The sequence below is a fragment of the Tachyglossus aculeatus genome, chromosome 5, assembly GCF_015852505.1.
Source record: "Tachyglossus aculeatus isolate mTacAcu1 chromosome 5, mTacAcu1.pri, whole genome shotgun sequence".
Lineage (NCBI taxonomy): Eukaryota > Metazoa > Chordata > Mammalia > Monotremata > Tachyglossidae > Tachyglossus > Tachyglossus aculeatus.
Genome location: NC_052070.1, coordinates 21,493,412 through 21,513,700, shown reverse-complemented (window position 1 = coordinate 21,513,700; position 20,289 = coordinate 21,493,412). Strand labels below are relative to the sequence as shown.

General features: G+C 43.3%; 1 protein-coding gene across 1 annotated transcript in view; it reads right to left on the bottom strand.

The window, feature by feature from the left end:
• The window catches only part of GNAL (G protein subunit alpha L), a 288,635-nt gene that overhangs the window by 29,085 nt on the left and 239,261 nt on the right, over nucleotides 1-20,289 (bottom strand). The window lies entirely within an intron of this gene.

Sequence of the window (20,289 nt, the reverse complement as noted above, 5' to 3'; positions counted from 1 at the left end):
CTGGCCATTGATCACTGGTTTTTCCCCACATTATGATTATATTTATAATCTACTAGCTGCCAGAATAGATGCAAGATAATCAGACTGAACACAGTTCCTGTCCTACACATGGCGCTCTCAACCTAAAAGTTAGTTGTTCCAACTAACTCCTTCTCTATAGATGAGGAAGCTGAGGCCCAGGGAGCCTAAGTGCCTGGCACAAAGGCATCCAGCAGACAAGAAGCAGAGCTGGCAGTAATAACAATAATTATTAAGGTACTTGTTAATTGCTTATTACATGCCAAACACTAAGCGCTGGGGTAGATGCAAGTTCATCACATTGAACGCAGTCACTGTCCCACATGGGGCTCACAGTCTTAATCCCCATTTTACAGATGAGGCAACTGAGGCACTGAGAAGTGAAGTGACTTGCTCAAGTTCACAAAGCTGAAAAGTGGCAGAGCTGGGATTAGAACCCAGGTCCCTCTGACTCCAAGGCCCGTGCTCTATTCACTAGGCCATGCCGCTTCTCTAGAATCTAGTCTCCTGCCTCCCAGCCCAGTATTCATTCCACTAGGTCTTACTGTCACCCTCTTCTTCATGAATACACACCAGTTGTAAATCAGCCTGCAGAGCCCTCGTAGGAAATCGGGGTGCATTTTTTCAAATGGCATTTATTAAGCACTTACTATGTGCCAAGCACTGTTCTAAGTTTGAGCCAGGCACCAGGAGAGCTAGATTCTACCTCTGAGTTTGCCACCATTGGGCTGACGACGAGTCACTTCGCCTTTTTGTGCCTCAGTTGCTCGGTCTTCTCTACTTTCCTGGAAGATCCTGGAGACATGGGAGATACTGTATTTCTAGTTGTTCCTTTCCGTTCTTTATTTAAAAGCTACCCATTATCTCTCCATCTACGTAGGTGAGAGCCCTACTTGTTTACAAGAGGAATTGCTATAAGGTTCTGTTGGTCCGAAGTATTTCAAAAGAATTTCTTATATGTTATAAGATCTTGATGCTTAGAGGCAGTAATCCAACTGTAAAAGAACTAATGCAACTTGAAAGGAGGCAAGTGGTTCGTCTTGAGACACCTGTGCATGACCAACTGACCAAACTCTCTCAGATTCAGAATACACTTCTGGCCTGAACTTCCATCTCAGGAAGCAGCAGAGTTCTTTGTCAATGTCAAATGCAGTGAGTAAAGTAGAGAGACTTGTTTAGCTGTGGTAAACTCAGTAAATCTCCCAGGATGCTTCCTGAAGGCATAGGCCTGGACCAGATTGTTTGAGAAGCCTTCCAGCCTTATGAGTCTGTGATTTCAAGAAAAAACAGTGCAATTTAGCGAAAAAAAAAATGTTTCCGACACCAATTAGATTACAAAATTGCTTCCCAAAGAAATGGTGGGAGCCTTATCCCTGGAGACATTTGAAAATAAGCTGGAGTGTATTTCATTCATTCAATCGTATTTATTGAGCACTTACTGTGTGCAGAGCACTGTACTAAGTGCTTGGGAAGTACTTTAGATTGTGAGCCCACTGCTGGGTAGGGACCGTCTCTATATGTTGCCAACTTGTACTTCCCAAGCACTTAGTACTTAGTGTACTTAGTGCTCTGCACACAGGAAGCGCTCAATAAATACGATTGAATGAATGAATGAACATATAGAGACGGTCCCTACCCAACAATGGGCTCACAGTCTAGAAGGCAGAGATAGACAACAAAACAAAACATGTAGACAGGTGTCAAAATCGTCAGAACAAATAGAATTAAAGCTATATGCACATAACAAAATAGAATAGTAAATATGTACAAGTAAAAAAAATAGAGTATTAAATCTGTACAAATATCTACAGTGACGGGAAAGTCAGGGAGAGGGCAGGGTTTGGGAGGGAAGATAAGGAGCTCAGTCTTAGACATATGAGTTTTAGATAGTGGGCAGACATCCAGATGGAGATGTCCTGAAGGCAGGAGGAGATACGAGCCTGGAGGGAGGGAGAGAGAGCAGGGCAGAGATGTAGGTTTGGGTGTCATCAGCGTAGAGATGATAGCTGAAGCCATGGGAGTGAATGAGTTCACCAAGGGAGTGAGTGTAGATAGAGAACAGCAGGGGCCCACGAACTGACCCTCGAGCAGACTGTGATGTGAGTGTATTTCTACACTGGCCGGAGTTTTCCTCCCCTCATGTAATTTCCCAGGAGGCTAGCCGAGATGAGGGGAGACACTGCTCTGTGTTCTTAAACTTAAGGGCTCTCTTAATTGGAGATTTATTTCTAGGTTCTGCATTTCACATTGGCCTCTGTGCCATGGGGAAACAATGAGGAATTCCTGACTTTCCCAGCCATGTGCTTTACTTGACAACTGGCTGACTCAAAGCAAGGCTGGGGCGTTTTCCATGTTCTCCAGAGGTCCAATGTTAGGGTTAAACACTGATGGCAATAAATGTTCAGTAGTATTGTCAGTATTCTCCCCTAACTGCTCTCCCCATCACTGACTGCAGAATCTCAAAACAAAACCCATTGAGAGTTCTAAAAGATCATTCCCCAGTACGACAAGATGAAAAAAAAAGGGAGGCTTAAAAAACAATTTACTTTGCCAATACTTTTGGTTTTCCCTGCTGTAATTGAAGATATTTGTTTTTGCCTAAGCGTTTTCATTCACACCATCCAGTTTCCCCTTCTGTTTGATATTGGTGTAAAGTAATAATCCAGTATTTATATCACATCACAGTCTGCTGCCATGATTAAAAAAAAATGCAAAACATCGCAAATTCAACGTGGCTATTTGTATTCTGGGAGCGAGAAAGAGAAACATACAGACAGTAGAGAAAACTGCAAAGGCCTCTATGCTTCCCACTTTGACCACAATATGTGACAGTTCCAAAAGAATGGCATGGCATAGGGCAAGTCACTCTTTTAAATGTAGTACTATGGAAAGCTTTTAGTTCATAGCACCAGCCAAGCTTAATCCATAAATCAGTCAATGGAGCTCCTTGTGGGCAGGGAATATGTCTACCAACTCTGTTTTACAATATTCTCCCAAGCTCTTAGTATAGTGATCTGCACAAAGAAAGTGCTCATTAAATACTGCTGACTGATTGATTCCCTGGGCACTTTCTGTATGTAGAGCACTGTACAAACAGCTTGGAACAGTGCAGTAGATTCTGAGAGTATACTTCCAAGGTCTTCATCAGGTGGAAAAGTGAAAAAACACCACCACTTGAACTGCAATATAATAAAATGCAATGTAAAATTTTTGTCACTGGCTGTAAATATTGATATTCAGGTAAACACAATAACTATGAAATTCTTCTCTGAATCTTATTGCATATCACTTTGTCTATTAGAAACCAATGTACTTTGAGTAGGTGTTCACGGATCACTCATAGGCATTCTAACATAACAAAACCTTTGCTGAATTGCCAGAGCAGTTATTTCCAAAGGAGAAAAACTGTAAACATTGATTTTTTTTTTCTCCCTACAAAACTCAGAATAGTTGGTAGGAAAAAGACTGACACCGACCAGCCTTGTATACACATACACGGAGCATTGTTGCCAACTTGTACTTCCCAAGCGCTTAGTACAGTGCTCTGCACACAGTAAGTGCTCAATAAATACGACAATGAATGAATGAATTGCTTCAGAATCTATACTGGAGAGTCTTCTCAATGCTTTCTAGGAGGTTGAGCTGAGACTGAGTCCTGATTCAGCAGGTGTAAAGCTGACTTGGCCATCATGAGGCCCAATTTATTTCACACACTTGGACTAGCAGAAAGAGCACTGGGCAAATGACTGGCATTCTAATTCTTGTTCTGCCACTGGTAGACCTTGGGCAAGACACTTCACCTCCGTTTGTTTCAAATCCTAAAACAACAACTACTACTACTACTACTACTACTACTACTACCACTACTACTGCTACTACTACTACTACTAGTGGTATTTGTTAAGTGCTTACAATATGCCCAGCACTGTTCTAAGCATTGGGACAGTTACAAGGTAATCAGGTTGGACACAGTCCCTGTCCCACATGGGGCTCACAGTCTTAATCCTCATTTCACAGAAGCGGTAACTGAGGCATAGAGTAGTGAAGTGACTAGCCCGAGGTTACACAACAGACAAGTGGCAGAGCTGGGATTAGAACCCAGGTCCTTCTGACTCCCAGGCCTGCACTCTATCCACTAGACCATGCTGCTTCTCATACTACTAAATCATAATATCGTTAAGCTTTACTATGTGCTAAGCTCTGTACTAAGAACCGGGGCTGATACAACAAAAGCAAGATTAGACATGGTCCTTGGTCCGCAAGGGGCTCACAGTTTAAGGGGGAGGAAGAACAGGTATTTATTTAATCCCCATTATAAAGATGAGGAAACTGAGGCCCAGGGAAGTTAAGTGACTCGCCCAAGATCACACAGCAGGTAAGTGGCAGAAATGGGATTAGAACGCAGGACTCTGATTCCTGGCCTGTAGTTTTTCCATCAGACCACACTATTTCCCTAGGCTCAATTTCCACATTTGTAAAACGGGGATAAGTACCTGTGCTTCCTCTTCAATTTCAACCCTTGTGAAGGACAGGAGCTCCGCTTAATTAGATGATCTTGTATCTACCCCAGCAATTTGCAGTGCTAGCATCAAGTAAGTTTGTGCTTAACAAATACCAGGATTGGTATTACTATCATCACTAAAATTCTCCAAGGATTGTGCTCATGTAGTTGCTGCTCAGAAGGATGTTCATTCTTGGGAATTCTACTAATAGGATTCTAATCACAGGCTAAAGCCATACTGAAACATGCAGAAAGACTGTTTCCCGGTGTTTACTGTCCACTGACTTTTGACGTAGGCAGGGAAAGTGTATATCAACTCTGCCGCTATATAGTACTCTCCCAAATGCTTAGGATTGTGCTCTGCCCATGGTAAGCACTCAATAAATACCACTAGCTGACTGACTGAAACACTTTACTACCACATGGCAATGAATTCAACACTGCTGTTTTGGTGGAAGACCCCAAAAGAAATACCCAAATCTTAGCAAAAAACCACCTTCCTGATGTTAAGTTCAATTGAAAAGGTCAGTGTCGTGGCCTATTTTGCTTCTTAATAACAAAAGTGGATCCTGTAGCTTAATCTCAAAATATGACTGTGACATTTGTGCATTACTTTATGCAAATTGATGTAAGTATAGCGTTGACCTGGAGGATTTAGTTTGTGATGTCACTAGACATGAGAATGAGACATTTTCCAAACTTTTGGTTTATAAATTCTGATCAGGGTCTAAATTCACACAGTTTCACCCATAAATCCTAAGAAGGGATTAGCTAGATAAAAAGACCCATCACTTACTGACATTATTATAACTCTTTGAAGTTTTATAAATATCCTCTGTGAGTTTCCAAGGAAACTCACCGACACTTTAGTTTGACAGGCTAGATTGGAATTTTGCATTATGCAAGCAGGGAACATTGAAGTGCAGGTATCAGACCCACACCCACTAACACACATCAAAACTGTCATTGTATATTGTACCCTTTAAAAAATACAGGCATTTAAGCAGGAGAAGTGAGGTCTAAAAGTTTCATTCTTTTAAAAAGATTTATCAAATATAGAAATTTCAGAATATAAAAAATTATGACCCTCTAAATTACAATGGGGAAATAAATCAAAACTGATAACTCCAGTACAAAATACTATGAAGGAAATAGCATGCAATAAAATAAACAAGAAATGCTAGACTCCATGACTTTTCTCCAGTGTTCTAGTTCCCTAATTCTCTACCAAAGCATTATTGTTAATTGACTATTAGCTTCCTCATGCCAACAACAATAATAATAACAATTTTGGTATTTGTTAAATGCTTACTGTATGCGGGGTACTGTACAAAGGCTGGGGTGGATACAGGCAAATCGGGTTGGACACAGTTCCTGTCCCACATAGGGTTCACAGTCTTAATTCCCATTTTACAGATGAGAGAACTGAGGACCAGAGAAGTAAAATGACTTGCACAAGGTCACTCAGCAGACAAATGGCAGAGCCAGAATTAGAACCCGGGTCCTTCTGACTCCCAGTCCCGTGCTTTATCCAACAGGCGAAGCTGCTTCTCCAAGTCTCCTTGTAACCTCCTCGGGGTCGGGGGATCTTGTATACCAACTCTGTTGCATTATACTACCCCAAGCACTTTGTACAATGCTCTGCAAACATTAAGCGCTCAAAAATAACATTGACTGATGGACTGAATTGAAAAACAAAAACAAAACCAGCCAAGAGGTTCTTCTATGTAACAATGTCCTTTACACTAACTTTAATTCTAGTGGAAATTAAGAATAATAATAATAATTTTGGTAGTTGTTAAGCACTTACTATGTGCAAAGCACTGTTCTAAGCGCTGGGGAGGATACAAGGTTATCAGGTTGTCCCATGTGGGGCTCACAATCTTAATCCCCATTTTACATATGAGGGAACTGAGGCCCAGAGAAGTTAAGTGACTTGCCCAAAGTCACACAGCTGACAAGCGGTGGAGCCGGGATTTGAACCCATGACCTCTGACTCCCAAGCCCGTGCTCGTTCCACTGAGCGACGCTTCTTCTCCGACTAGATTCTGATCTAGGTCTACAGTTTTTTAGGTATTTGTTAAGCACTTACTATGTGTCAAGCACAGTTCTAAGTGCTGGGGAAGATACAAATCAATCAGGTCGGACACAGTCCCCGTCCTACCCAATTTAAGTAGGAGGAAGAACAGGCGTTGAACCCCCACTTTGCAGTTGAGGAAACTGAGGCACAGGTAAGTTAAGTGACTTGCCCAAGGTCACCCAGCAGGCAAGAGATGGAGCAGAATTAGAACCCAGGTCCTCTGACTCTGAGGTCCATGCTCCTTCTATTAGGCCACACTGTTTTGAGTATTAGCCATCTGGATACTAGTTCTTGCCTTGCTTGCTCTGAAACCAAGATGCTCCTGACTTAAGGCTAGCCCTGAAAATATGATGCTTCAGAATGAAAGATGATGGATGACTCCACTTACCTTTCCTCACACCTCTGTGTGAATCAGCTGTCTTCTGCTTTTTAAAAACTCTTTTTATTTTTACGCTATATGTTAAGTTTTTACTACGTGCCCAGGCACTGTACTAAGTACAAGCTAATCAGGTTGGACACAATCCATGTCCCACACGGGGCTCACAGATTTAATCTCCATTTTACAGAGGAGGTAACTGAGGCACAGATAATTTAAGTGACTTGTTCAATGTCAGACAACAGACAAGTGGCAGAGCCGGGATTAGGACCCAGGTCCTTTTAGCGTCCAGGGCTGTGCTCTATCCACTAAGTAAAGCTGTATGTTACACAGTTGACTCCTCTTCCTGTAGCCCTTTTATTTTAATGGACATCCTGCATTCCTAAAATCACCACCCCTCTAGGAAGCCTTCCCCAGTTAATTCACAAACTGCACTGTATCAACCCAACAGCACTCCTTTGCATTTTCGGATTTTACTCTTATACTCAGGACTTCTGTGAATATGGTAGTCTAGACTGTAAGCTCATTGTGGACAGGGAGTGTGTCTGTTCATTGTCATATTGTACTCTCCTAAACGCTTAGTACAGTACTCTGCACCCAGTAAGTGCTCAAAAATATGACTGAATGAATCAATTATTTTTATGTTCAATTACTTAAGCTATTCCAACCTAATATAGCTATACTATTTCTTGTTTTGGTTTGTACTTCCTCCTGCTTCTGCTCTTTGTATGTTTTTGTCTGCCTCCCCCGTTAGATTGAAAGCTCCCTGAGGACATCCTTAAGGAGCTAACGTGGGTCTTACTTATGTTGCACCCTCTCAAGTGCTTAGTACAGCCCTTCACACTCAGTCTCATCTCATGCTGTCGAGTCATCTCCAACCCATAGGGACACCATGGACACATCTCTCCCAGAATCATTCTGGTAGAGTAACCAGAGTTTTCTTGGTAAAAATACAGAAGTGGTTTACCATTGCCTCCTCAACATTCTCCCATGCCGCTGCTGTCCAGCACTGGTGAGTTTTGACTTGTAGCAGATTGCCTTCCACTCACTAGCCACTGCCCAAGCTAGGAATAATAATGATGGCATTTATTAAGCGCTTACTGTGTGCAAAGCACTGTTCTAAGCGCTGGAGAGGTTACAAGGTGATCAGGTTGTCCCAGGGGGCACTCACAGTTTTAATCCCCATTTTACAGATGAGGTAACTGAGGCACAGAGAAGTGAAGTGATTTGCCCAAAGTCACACAGCTGACAACTGGTGGAGTCGGGATTTGAACCCATGACCTCTGACTCCAAAGCCCGGGCTTTTTCCACTGAGCCATATGCCTCTGCTTGACTCTCCCTCCCATAGTTGAGACTGGTAGAGTATTGGAAACTCTCCAAGTGCTAACCGAGAGGGGAGGCACTCAAAAAATATCACACTGATTGATTGCATCCCCTTTTTCTAACAAAAGCAAAGAGATAGAGATAAAAATGGAGATAAAAATAAAGGAGACAGACGGGGGGCACATGGGAAATGAGAAAAGTGACACACAGGCCTTGATTTTGCCCTTTCTGCATGAAGCTTTGTTCCTTCTGCTAGAATCTGTTTCTCGAGAGGAATGAAGGACCTCCGATGCCACAGTACTGGCGTTCCATTGCTCAGATTGCCATTTGAACATGACCCTTGGTTCTTAGGTGGTAAAAATGGCCCCAAACTCTCATTTTTGGTTTTGGAGTAATACATTATAATGGAACAATCCTGTGACTAATGATTATAACCCCACTGCAACAACAGGCATAAAGTAGGGGCCACGAACAGGGCTTTGGCCCAGGGTCAAAATGGAGCACTTATCATCTTAGTCTGCCATCTGGAAAACCGAGAATGGATGATTATGAATTTTAGTATCTGTATGAGATTATTACATGTTTACTCTTATTTTGTTCTAAACTCTTTGTGAAATATCAGTGTCTCTGCAAATTAACCATTTTATTCTGTCGGTGAGATTTAGAGTTCCTCTCCTCCAATTCTCTTCTTGCTCTCCTCCAATCTGGTTTCCATTCCCTCCACACCACAGAAGCTGCCTTCAACACTGTCGACCACCCCCTTCTGCTGGAAACATTATTCAACCTCGGGTTCACTGACTCTATCTTCTCCTGGGTCTCCTCCTATCTCTCTGGCCACTAAGTCTCTTCTGAGGGCTTCTCCTCTGCCTCCCATCCCCTAACCGTGGGGGGCCCTCAAGGTTCAGTTCCGGGTCCCCTTCTTTTCTCCATCTACACCCACTCCCTTGGAAAGCTCATTTGCTCACACAACTTCAACTACCATCTCTATGCTGAAGACACCCAAATCTACATCTCCAGCCCTGACCTCTCTCCCTCTATGCAGCCTCGCATTTCCTCCTGCCTTCAAGACATCTCTACTTGGATGTCCTGCCATCACCTCAAACTTAACATGCCCAAAACAGAGCTCCTTATCTTTCCACCCAAACCCTGTCCTCCCACTGAATTTCCCGTCAATTTAGACAGCACCACCATCTTTCCTGTCTCACAAACCTGTAACCATGGTGTTATCTTTGCCTTCTCTCTTTCATTCAACCCACATAATCAGTCTATCACTAAATCCTGTTGGTTCAACCTTAACATTGCTAATATCCATCCTTTCCTCTCCATCCAGACTGCTACCATGCTAATCCAAGTACTTATCCCATCCCACCTTGATTACTGCATCAGCCTCCTTGCTGACCACCTTGCCTCCTGTCTCACTTCACTCTGCTGCCTGATTCTCTAGCCTGTAAGCTCATTATGGGAAGGCAACACGTCGGCTAATTCTGTTGCATTGTACTCTTCCAACCACTTAGTACAGTACAGTATAGTAAACACTCCATAAATACAATTGATCATTTTTCTATAAAAACGATCGGTCCATGTTTCCACACTCCTCAAGAACCTCTAGTGGCTGCTCCTCTACCTCCGCATCAAAAAGAAGCTCTTTCCAATGGGCTTTAAAGCACTCAATCACCATGTCCCTCCTATCTCACATCACCACTCTCCTAACTTCACTCCTCAAATGCCAACCTAATCACTGTACCTCAGTCTCGTCTATCTCACCGCCGACTGCTTACCCACCGCATGCCTCTGCTCTGGAATGTCCTCCCTTTTCATATCCGACAATTTCCCTCCCCTCCTTGAAAGGCTTACGGAAGGCACATCTCCAAGAGGCCTTCCCTAAGCCCTCCTTTCCTTTTCCCACTCCCTTCTGCATTGCCCTGACTTGCTCCTTTTAGTCCCCACCCCTCCGTTCCCCAGCACTTATGAGCATATTCATAATTTATTTAATGTCTGACTGCACCTCTAGACTGTAAACATGTTGTGGGCAGGGAATTTGTCTGTTATATTGTTGTGTTGTACTCTCCCAAGTGCTTAGTACAGTGCTCTGCAAACAGTAAGTGCTCAATAAATACAAATGATTGATTGAGGATCCAGTAAGGTCATTTAAAAATTGATGTGTCAGTGAACCTCAAAAGAGTACTAGTTACGATCATGAGAAAAACTAGGCAGTTTTCATCAGTTACCCATTTAGGAGAAATAACATCAGAATAACCTTAGAATTTCTTTAATTTACTAGTTTGTGTTCTAAGACATTTATTAATCAGTCAATAGAATTTATTGAGCTCAACTGTGAGCAGAGCAACATACTAAGTACTTTAGAAAGTAAAATAGAGAGAGAAGACACTATTCCTGCCTACGAGCAGTTTGTAATCAGTGGAAAAAGGCCCCAAAAGAATACAGGAATGGGAGTCAAGACAACTGAATTCTAATCCCAGCTTCACCACTTGCTTTCGGGAAACTCACTTGACTTCTCTGTGCCTCAGATTCCTCATTTGTAAAATGCGGATTCAGAACCTGTTTTCCCTTGCCTTTAGACTGTGAAGCCCATTTGGGTCAGGGGTTATGTCTGATCTGACTGTACCTACTCCAGTGCTTAGCACGAGTAAGAGCCTAACAAATACCCCATTACTAGTATTGAAGTAGGTAAATTATTATGTACAAAAGTTTAACGAGGGGTTGTGAGAGCATAAACGAGATAGTTGAGGGGACTGGGGAGAAGAAAAATCAATCATAGAAGTAGGGATTTCAGGAGGGCACACCAAACAATTTTTTTTTAATGTGCTTTTTCCTCTCTAAATTTCTGAGAGGCAGTGAGAGCTAGTACAAAAAGTATGGGGCCAGGAACCAGGAGATCCAAGTCCTAGTCCTTGTCCTTCTGGGTGATCCAGGGCAAGTCACCCACCCTCTCTGTGCCTCAGTTTCCTCATTAGTAAAAGGAGGTTTCCCTACTTTAATATATATTCCCTATTTTAAACCTCTTAGGAGACAGGGATCCATCTGATCGAATTACGTGGCATTTACCCTACCCAGTGACCGGTTAATATATTTAAGAAACTAACATCTGACCAGAGCAGGCCAACCACTATGCTGACTGGCCTCAAAGATTACGAAGTGTCAGTTCACTGAAATTCACCTGGGAGAGCCGTGATCTTTCAGTCAATTATGAAAGCATGTCACTTACTGAGCACTTACCATATGCAGAGCACTGTACTTGAAAGTGCCTGATGCTTTCTTTCAGATCTCCCAACTGGGAGGACACACACACAAGCAGTACTTTCTAAATAGAAAAATGACCAGTTGCATTCAATTCTGAATTGCTCATAAAAAACAATGCCTGCTTTAAACTCTCAGGGATAGGGAAAGATGGTTAATATCACTGAGATGAGGGTGAGACACATTAGAAAATTTTTCATGCTCAGGTGGGAAATTACAGAATTTGTGATTTTACAACCACACTTCCATCACTAATCACTGATTTTGCGTACTCCAAAACTGGGAAAATTAATACTTCAGCCTGAATGTTTTTATGTGAAATTTCAGCCCTAAGGAATTGAATAATCTCATTTTGTGCATAAAAATATTTATGATTATTTAAAAAATGACAAAACTTTTGATATTCAAATTTGACATGTTGCTTTATTTCCATGTGGAATAGTTTCTGGCTGAGTTTAAAAACAGTGAAAATTAAACGAATCATGGAATCACTTTAGTCCTTGCCTACTGAATTTCTACTGGAGTTTTAGTTGTAATTTAAATCATTCTATTATATTGAAGCCTGCATCAAAAGAAAAAAAATGTTTTTAGCATATGCATTCACTTTGAAATGTTGTCAGAAGTTTTTTTAAAAATACATATTTTATCTTCTCTCACCACCTTTTTCTTTGAATTAAAAAAATAGCATACAACCTAACTATCCCTAAACCCCAACTTTTGGAAATAGTCTGAGGGGAGGTGGGGCTTGGATGCTGTTCAAGGAATGGAAAAGGGGGTTTTGAGTTGAAAATAAAACAATTAGGAAATGTACAAGGAGCAGAGCCCACAGTGCACAGATGCAGATTTTGGAATTGTTGGTTATGCAGTTAAATATATACAGTTCTGTACTATTCAGCATGTGCAATGTGGGCGAGTTAAGGTTGTTATGAGAACCAGAACTTCTGCATTTCCTGACATTTAAATTTGACACCAAATATTGCATTAACACAGGCCTGTTTTCTGCACATAATAACTTACTGGTTTGTGCAACTGAGAAATAAGCTGAAATGTTAGTAGCACTAAGACACCAATATACAATTTTTAAAGATGATAAGTGGCAGTGCACCAGTTCCCTCCAGGGAGTCACACCTGGAAAGTTTGGTCAAGGTATATACAAGTTGGCTGAGCTTAAGCAGAGCTTCCAACATTCCTGGTACTGGGAAAATGAGATGAGGGAAAAGGTTACCTTAGAGATTTAGCTGAGTTTGTCAATCAATGGTATTTGCTGAGAGCTTAACTGTGTGCAGAACGCTGTACTAAGCATTTGGCAGAGGTCAGTACAACTAAGCTGGGAGACGTATTCCCTGCCCACAAGGAGCTTAAAGGGTCTAAAGGGGGAGACAGACATTAGAGAAAATTATAGAAATGTACACGAGTGCCGTTTCAGGATCAGGTATTCAGAAATGGATAGAAAGCATCTATTCCCACAACCTTTCCATAGACGGACCAATAAATCTAAGATTATTCTAACTCGCCTCATCTCAATCTGGCTTGAAGCCAATGAAGAAAGGATAAAATAGGAAACCTGTCCTTGGATCTTAATGGTTGGTGATGACTTGGGTGCACTTCAACTGGAATTCAGGCAAGTCACAGTAGTAGTAGTAGTAGTGGTGATTCCTTGAGGGCAGGGATAGTGTCTACTAACTCTATTCATCACACTTTCTCAGCACTGAGTCCAGTGCTCTCTACACAGTGTTCAGTAAATTCCATCGATTGATTATTAGGAGTAGTAGAATCATTTGTGTGCCCATTTAGTGTATTGCATTGTACTAGCTACTTGGGAAGAACAGAATGATAAAATGAAATGTTTCCTGCCCACAAATAATTTACACTCTAATGAGGAAGGCCAAATAAAAATACTTACAACTACAGAGGTAAAAAATAGAGAGCTAAGGAGGGTATAAATAAGTTCATAAATTCTGGAATTGGCAGGAGGGATGATATGGCTCAGGGTGTTGGGGAATTAAATGAGGAAAGCTGGGATCTGCCTGTGGGTAGTTCTAAGCAGGGGGAACAGGGATGGAGGTGGGAGAGGTAAGAGTGAGGGAGAGCTGGAGATTGGCTGGAGACAGCAAGTTGGGGAATAATGGGAGAAGAAAGCAGGTAGGTAATAATAATAATAATAATAATAATAATAATAATAATAATAACGGCATTTGTTAAGCACTTACTATGTGCAAAGCACTATTCTAAGCGCTGGGGAGGATATAAGGTGATCAGGTTGTCCCATGTGGGGCTCACAGTCTTAACCCCCATTTTACAGATGAGGTCACTGAGGCCCAGAGAAGTTAAGTGACTTGCCTAAAGTCACACAGCTGACAATTGGCGGAGCCAGGATTCAAACCCAAGCCTGTGCTCTTTCCATTGAGCCATGCTGCTTCTCTAGGTCAGGTGGGGCTGGGTCGGAGAGAGCCTTGGAGCCAATTGTGAGGAGTCTTTGATACAAGGAGACACAGGAAGCCAAAGGAGGGTTTTGAGAAGCTATGTAAACCGAGAACACTTCTGGAAGATAGTAATAATGATGGAATTTGTTAAGAGCTTACTATGTGTCAGCCACACAGAGGACTATAGTATAGATGGGAGGATGGAGAGATCAGAGGAGGCTGATGTGATAGTCTAGCCATGGTAGGACCAGATATCCAAGGCATGATAGTGGAGATGTTCTGGAGGCATGAGGAGATACAGTATTGCCGGTCAGATGGAAAGTCAGGGCTAGAGAAATAGAGTTGGGAGGCCTCTTCTTAAGGCACTATGTGAGCTGCCCAATACAGTGAGTGTAAAGTGAGAAGAGTAGAAGACCTACAACAGAGCCTAGGGAGATGATAAAGGTAAGAGGTTGAAAGACAAGAAGAAGATTCAGTGAATGAAATGGAGAAGAAGCAGTGGGGAGGTGGGCGGAGAACCAGGATAATATTGTGTCAACAAAACTGACACCTGATCCTACTCTGAGGAAGAGGAAGTGGTCCAAAGTGTCAAAAGCGGTGGAGAAATTGAGAAGGGTAACATCCTTCAGATTTGGCTATAAGGAGATCATCGGTGACTATGGAGACACCAGTCTCACAGGAATGAATGGGTCAAAAGCCAGACCACAGAATGTCCTGAAGCAGCATGCCATAGTAGACAGAGCATGGGCCTAGAAGTCAAAAGTTCATGGGTTCTAATCCCGGCTCTGCCACTTGTCTGCTGTGTGAACTTGGGCAAGTAACTTCACGTCTCTGGGCCTCAGTTACCATATGTGTAAAATGGGGATTGCCCCATGTGGGACAGGGACTGTGTCCAACCCGATTTGCTTGCACCCACCCCAGCACTTAGTATGCTGTCTGGCCCATAATAAGCACAAATAACAAACAAACAAACAACAAAATAAGAATAATAAATATTATTCTTAAGAGATCTGGGAGAGAGGAAATTGAGGCACTTGGTATAAACAATCTGAAAATTACCAAGGTATATATTTTTTTTTGGCTCTTTAGGAGGAGAGCAGCACACTGCTTCTTCAAATAAAGGACCTGTGAATGGTTCTGAATGTTTAAGAAAGGCCGGGGAGGGAGGGAAGGTGGGGGGGGATGGAGAGGGAGAGAGGGAGAGAGGGAGAGAAGGAGAGAGGGAGAGAGAGAGAGAGAGAGAGAGAGAGAGAGAGAGAGAGAGAGAGAGAGAGAGAGAGAGAGAGAGAGAGAGAGAGAGAATGTCACCAAAAGGCAACTTTGAGAACAATCTGACTTCATTCACTCCCTCTCCTTTTCCTTTCACCAACAAGTCAAAGTCACTGGATTCATACATATTTGGTTTCATTTATTTACTTCATGCACTGCAAGGTACTCTCAGCAATCTAAACTCTTTTAGTCCAGACCTCCGATTAAATGAACAATTTTAATGAGAAAAGAGGTGCTTTGATAGGGATGCTATTTTGGCTTAGTTGAGTTGGTGAGGTTTTATTCTCTCTCTCATTATACACACACCGCTACTAAGAGTAATGCCATCTAGTTTGTGATAATAATAATAATTACTATTTTCTCTCTCTCATGATACACATTCTGCTACTAAGACTAATGTCATCTATTTTGTGAGTGTAGCTCAAAAGGTTGATGTACCTAAAACATACAAGACAGAATATGAACATTTACAAACATTATCCCTTTGTTTCCCCAATGCGGGCCTATGCCAAGGTGTGTCTGTGCCCCGTGCAGTGTAAGGTAGAGGAGGACTAGACTAGAATAGACTTATTGTGCCTTGGTCCTCTCCTTCAGTGTCCTTCTGAGGCCTGCCCCTCCTCCCCGCCCCACTGAAGCTCCCAGAGCCCTCAGCATCTTCTCTCGACCCAAAGGCCACACCTCCCCAGGATCCCATATTGGCTCCCCTCTCTGTCACCAAGAAACCTCCATCCTGTCCTGCCCTGCCCAGCACCACGCAGACGGGACGGAGAAAACCAGCTGCAGCCTGTCACCGCCTCGACACAACCTCGGAAAGTCTGTGGCGGCGGTGGCGGCTGTTGAGGTCGCTGGCTGCGGTTGGGAATGTGGATTCTGAGCTGTGAAGACCTTGACATTCTGCTCCTTGTGCCACAGCAACCTACTGATCTTTGTCCTTGTCCTTATGTTGATTTAGTGCTTTTGTTTCACCTCTCCTCGTGTGTCTGTTGCCAGGCCCCTCTTGGATTGTGAGCTCCAAAGAAGGAGAGGGATCGGACCTCATTACCAATTGTGTATCAATCAATCAATGGTATTTATTGAGTGCTTACTCTATGGAGAGTACTGTTCTAAGCACTTGGGAGAGTACAATACAAGATAATTAGCAGAAACGTTCCCTGTCCATAATGAGCTTATGGTCTAGAGGGGGAGACATTGATTTGAACAAATAATTAATAATACTGTATTCATTCTCAGAACTTAGCAGAGGGCTCTGCACACAGTAAGCACTTCATTAATTCATTTCATTGCAGAGAAACAGCATGGCTCAGTAGAAAAGAGCACGGGTTTTGGAGTCAGAGGTCATGGGTTCAAATCCCGGCTCCGCCAATTGTCAGCTGTGAGACTTTGGGCAAGTCACGTAACTTCTCTGTGCCTCAGTTCCCTCACCTGTAAAATGGGGATGAAGACTGTGAGCCCCTTGTGGGACAACCAGATCACCTTGTAACCTCCCCAGCACTTAGAACAGTGCTTTGCACATACTATGCACTTAATAAATCCATCACTATTTTTATTATTATTATTTTTAACATTACTTCCACCATTACTACTAAGAAAAGCAGCATGGCCTAGTGAAAAGACCTCAGGCCTGGGAATCAGAGGATCTGGGTTCTAAACCCAGCTCTGCCAATTGCCTGCTGCGTGACTTTGGGCAAATCACTTACCTTTTCTGGACCTTAGTTTCCTCATCTATGAAAAGGGGATTCAGTACCTGTCCTCCCTCCTACTTAGACTGTGAGCTCCATGTGGGACAGGGGCTGTGTCTGACCTGATTAAGCTGTATCTACCCTGGTGCTCAGAACAGTACTTAACACAAAGTAAATACCAACATCTTTACTAGATGAGATGAGGACTCCTACTACAAACCAGGAGTACTGTACTCTCTCAACTCCTCTAGACTGTAAGCTCACAGTGGGGCAGGGAAAGTGTCTGTTATATTGTTACATTGGACTCTTCCATGCACTTAGTACAGTGCTCTGCACACAGTAAGTGCTCAATAAATATGACTGACTGAATGAATGAAGTGCTTAGTACAGTGTTCTCCACACAGTGAGCATTCACTATTAATATCACTGACTGCGTATTAAATAGCACACCTATTTGCAGTTGGCCATTGGTATACCTAGTGCCAGGAAAAACAGCATCAGGTGCCTCCCTCTCTGACTTCCTTACTGCTTCTGGCATTTACATGGAGAAGCAGCACGGCTCAGTGTTAAGAGCACGGGCTTTGGAGTCAGTGGTCATGTGTTCAAATCCTGGCTCCACCAACTGCCAGCTATGTGACTTTGGGCAAGTCACTTAACTTCTCTGTGCCTCAGTTACCTCATCTGTAAAATGGGGATTGACCGTGAGCCCCCCGTGGGACAACCTGATCACCTTGTATCCTCCCCAGCGCCTAGAACAGTGCTTTGCACATAGTAAGTGCTTAACAAATGCCATCATTATTATTATTACTATTATTTACTCTTAGCACCACTGCCCGGGGTGGGTGGATTTAACAGGTTCAGTGCTCAGCCACGTTCCTCCTGGATACTCCCAAATGGGCACTGGGGATGGAAACTCTCACATGGCAAAACAGTTAAGTGGTAATATTAGTCTTAGTGCTAATAGTTGCAGTTACATAAGTAATGCTGTTCTGGGTCAGACCCATGGCTAATGTTTTAAACCTCTCTCCACCTCCTCTCTTATTCATTGCTGGAAGCAGAAAGCAAAATCACTAGGCAGGGAGCTGAGGAATATTACTCAGCAGCTCCCAACCTGAATGCACCACTCTCCGGCCCCCTGAAATATTGTTGGGGGAGTTGTTAAAATAAGCTTCCCATGCCACAGCAGATCCCAGGAGTTGAGTAGGTCTGTATCTTCTTCATATCAGAACAAAAGTGGAATGTAAATAAAACAATTGTGTTTTCAGGAGAGAGAATGGAGGAGTGACACAAGGCACAAGGCAAGAAGGGGGGAGGAAGAGAACAAGCTGAAATATTTGAACATAGGTGGCAAACTGGCATTTTCCACCATCCCGATTTTTTACCTCTAATCTTAATTTAATTATGCTTCTATTTTCGTTTTCTGCTTTTAAGAACAGCTCATTCACGTTCTGAAAAATACTTAAAACCCTTAGCAAGGTGACTGTAATGTATTTCTGTGTGCTTCTTAGCTATCTGATGGTTTTACTTGCCTGACTTATTAAGTGCACATTTTCAGTCTACTTTATTTCTGCAATCAAAGAAGACGACTTGGTGGGCCTGCAGAGGGCAGTGTTTCCAAAATTATAGTGTGTGTTATGGCTCCTCGCACTACCTATCTGCTTTGGAGCTATACCGCCTGTGGGTACCTCCAATCTCAACATTGAAACAACATGCAACCATTTTAGTTTCCAGTCATACAAACCTCACAAAATCGACAGCGTCTGTTACAGCCCCTAACTTAATTTCCTATTTCCATCTCCATCTGGATGTCCGCCCGCCACCTAAAGCTCAACATGTCGAAGACTGAGCTCCTTGTCTTCCCTCCCAAACCTTGTCCTCTCCCTCACTTTCCCATCTCTGTTGACGGCACTACCATCCTTCCCGTCTCACAAGCCCGCAACCTTGGTGTCATTCTCGACTCCGCTCTCTCATTCACCCCTCACATCCAAGCCGTCACCAAAACCTGCCGGTTTCAGCTCCGCAACATTGCCAAGATCCGCCCTTTCCTCTCCATCCAAACCGCTACCCTGTTCATTCAAGCTCTCATCCTATCCCGTCTGGACTACTGCACTAGCCTTCTCTCTGATCTCCCATACTCGTGTCTCTCTCCACTTCAATCCATACTTCATGCTGCTGCCCGGATTATCTTTGTCCAGAAACGCTCTGGACATATTACTCCCCTCCTCAAAAACCTCCAATGGCTACCGATCAATCTGCGCATCAGGCAGAAACTCCTCACCCTGGGCTTCAAGGCTCTCCATCACCTCACCCCCTCCTACCTCACCTCCCTTCTCTCCTTCTCCTGCCCAGCCCGCAACCTCCGCTCCTCCACCGCTAATCTCCTCACTGTACCTCGCTCTCGCCTGTCCCGCCATCGACCCCCGGCCCACGTCATCCCCCGGGCCTGGAATGCCCTCCCTCTGCCCATCCGCCAAGCTAGCTCTCTTCCTCCCTTCAAGGCCCTGCTGAGAGCTCACCTCCTCCAGGAGGCCTTCCCAGACTGAGCCCCTTCTTTCCTCTCCCCCTCGTCCCCCTCTCCATCCCCCCGTCTTACCTCCTTCCCTTCCCCACAGCACCTGTAGATATGTATATATGGTTGTACATATTTATTACTCTATTTATTTATTTATTTATTTATTTTACTTGTACATTTCTATCCTACTTATTTTATTTTGTTGGTATGTTTGGTTCTGTTCTCTGTCTCCCCCTTTTAGACTGTGAGCCCACTGTCTCTATGTGATGCCAATTTGTACTTCCCAAGCGCTTAGTACAGTGCTCTGCACATAGTAAGCACTCAATAAATACGATTGATTGATTGATTGATTGATTGATCCTATATAAAGCGCAGCCGGCACACTTCACCTCCTCCAGTGCTAACCTTACCGTGCCTCGATCTCAACTATCTCGCGGTCAACTCCTAGCCCACATCCTGTCTCTGGCCTGTACCGCTCTCCCTCCTCAAATACAACAGACAATCACTCTTCCCCACTTCAAAGCCTTACTGAAGGCACATTTCCTCCAAGAGGCCTTCCAGATTGAGCCTCACCTTTCCTCATCTCCCACTCCCTTCTGCGTCGCCCTGATTTATTCCCTTTGCTCTTCCCCCGTCCAGTCCCACAGCACTTATGTACATATCAGTAATTCTATTTACTTGTATTCATGGCTGTCTCTCCCCCTCCCACCCATCCCAGACTATAAGCTTGTTGTGGGCAGGGAACGTGTCTGTTTATTGTTATACTGTACACTCTCAAGTTCGTAATACAGTGTTCTACACACAGTAGGCATTCAATAAATATGACAATGAATGAATAATGGTGAGTAGG